This window comes from Heterocephalus glaber, unplaced genomic scaffold (assembly GCF_053883595.1).
Source record: "Heterocephalus glaber isolate CG9 unplaced genomic scaffold, H.glaber_assembly_v1.0 deba00001606, whole genome shotgun sequence".
NCBI classification, from domain to species: domain Eukaryota; kingdom Metazoa; phylum Chordata; class Mammalia; order Rodentia; family Bathyergidae; genus Heterocephalus; species Heterocephalus glaber.
The window spans coordinates 629,634-632,077 of record NW_028258377.1 but is presented as its reverse complement, the minus strand read 5'-3'; the positions used below and the strand labels follow the sequence as shown (position 1 = coordinate 632,077).

The window sequence follows — 2,444 nt, the reverse complement described above, 5'->3', positions numbered from 1 at the left end:
AAGAATATAATACAATATTAATTTATAAAATAAAAACCCAAGCAACTCTCAAAAGAGAGAAAAAATAATAATTCATTATGAACAAATTGTACATGACTCTTAGAAACTGTAGGCACTACTAATTTTGTTCAAATTAGCATAGAAGTTTCTCTACTACCACAGCCATGTTTTTTTAAAGTAGACAACCCGAACTGTCAAACCTATAACTTTCAATAAAGATACAACTTAACAGCATGAATAAAGGTTGCCAAATGCAGAGAAACACCAAAATTCTTTAAGGTTTACAATTTGTTCTTAACCTGAAATTCTGTTTTGAAGAATAATATCCAGACTTCTCTAGATAATTATACAATTAACTCCAAACACTTTCAGAAAGTTTGGTAAAATAAAATTGGAGTATTTATTACCTTTTCTATTGGCATCAGTGAAAAACACTAGAAACTGTACTTTCATTCTTTTCAAATGATCAGCATGAAAATCAAATAACTGGTAAAAGATAAAATTCAGTTTTAAGAGTCTCAGAACATATCAAAGACAGAAATATTGATTTTCCATTAATGATAAGAAACAGAAGATCCGACTTAATTTAGAGCTGATATTTAAAAATTGGAAGCTAAAAAATAGCAAAACATCAATTAGAGCAGTAACAGGTAGAGAATATCATTTGTGCATTTCTAAGGTTCTTGACTGCAGTTACATATTCAGAGTACCAACAAGAGTCCTCAGCTCCAATATGAAATAATAGAATTTAGGCCAGCACTCTTAGTATCACTTTTATTTAATATGCACTACATGCACATGATGCAGGTGGGAAAAATTTTTATGGATCCATGCATTACAGACAAGACAGACTGGTACTTTTGCCAAATGCGCACTGAGTCATTTAGGACATTGCTCAAAGTTCCTTGGACTTAATGGTTTCCAGGAGAATAAATTTAGATGCAGAGCTGTGTACTTATCCCAAAGTATCCTCTTCATTTAGTTTCCAGAGCTTTTTTTGCATTCTGTTTTTCTTTTACCTTTTCTACAAGTGGTATTAATGGCTGGTGTTCTGCTAAAGCCTTTAACAATTCCATAATGAATGGCAGATAATTGTAATTCCTTCTGATATTTTCAATCTTGTATCTTTTCAATTTTTGTACTTCATCAATAAAAGCATCTGGTTTTTGGAAACTTCTGATTGAATAGCACTTAACATATTATTACCCTGATCTGCATCCATAGGTTCCTCTGCAAGTTGTCTTTGTAACTCTGCTATCTTCTGTTCATATATCATTTTTCTGTCAGACACAATGCCCATTAAGTTAAATCGAATTTCACCTTCACTGTACTTTTGTATCCTTTTTTCTATGACTGGCCTTACTGCACTAATCCAGTCAACTTGATTGCATGCACCTAAATCAATCGGTCCTTCTCTTAATCCATCCAATTCATATAGCCTTCCATTAACAGGAACATAGCTGGCAAAGTGAAAAGCATCTTCTTCTTTGGCTGCTGTCTTTGCAACAAATTCAAACATTTATTGTCTGGCAAAACTGTTGTGCACTTGTCGAGTCACATCTGAATTGCTCAATGCCAAACCTTTCATAGCTACATCAAAACTTTGTGAAAATTCTTTAAACTCTGACAATATCTCTCCTAAATGGACATCTTGATGGGTACAGTTCAACAGCACATTGATAATGGCTTGAAGACCACAAGCATTATTAATTACCTGCTTAGCAAAAAATATTGTGTCAAGTCTGGAGTCCTGAACCACAGAGCCTGCTGGTTCCTCTCCTGGTTGCCACTTGAAAAGAAAAATTAATCCATGAACTGGCTTTAATTTTTCGAAATTCTCAGACTCTAAACTCCATATTTCTTCTACTTGGGCACCTTGGCAACCGAATCCTCTAATGAGCTCGGTGAAGACCCCGGGATCGCTTTCCATGAGGCACCTTTCCCCGGCATTGCCTGTCATGGCCCGGGACACACACGGCCACGCTCCACTCTCGCACATCAAACAAAGAAAGAGCTAGGATTTAATAAAGACTGTTAGGAGTAGACATAGAAAAGTCAGGAGACAAGGACAATAATTTAGAAATGAAATAAATGCCCAAGTTAGAAGTGATAAACTGTATTGATGGTGACAAGACCAGAAAGGAAGGACTGATCGTATTACACTGGAGGACACCACTCTGATATCAGGGCAAAATACAGGAATACTTCAAACATGAGTTTATGTATTTATGTATTTATTTATTTATTTAATCCCATTCTCTTCCAAGCCCCCTCTACTCCCTCTGCATAAAAGCTTTGTTTCCATTTTTTCTTTCTATTTTCACGTGTTTCTTATCTTTTCTTTCCTTTCTCCCTCCCTCCTCCTTTGTTCCCCTTCTCATTTGAACATTCTCTTCCCATTTCCCCACACTCATTATACACTTCAGTCCTTATTTCCACTTTCA

General features: G+C 35.4%; 1 pseudogene; it reads right to left on the bottom strand.

Annotated features, from left to right (window-relative positions):
* Positions 1–974: 974 nt before the first annotated feature.
* Positions 975–1,975, bottom strand: LOC101712300 (ubiquitin carboxyl-terminal hydrolase isozyme L5 pseudogene; annotated as a pseudogene).
* Between the last annotated feature and the right edge of the window lie 469 nt (positions 1,976–2,444).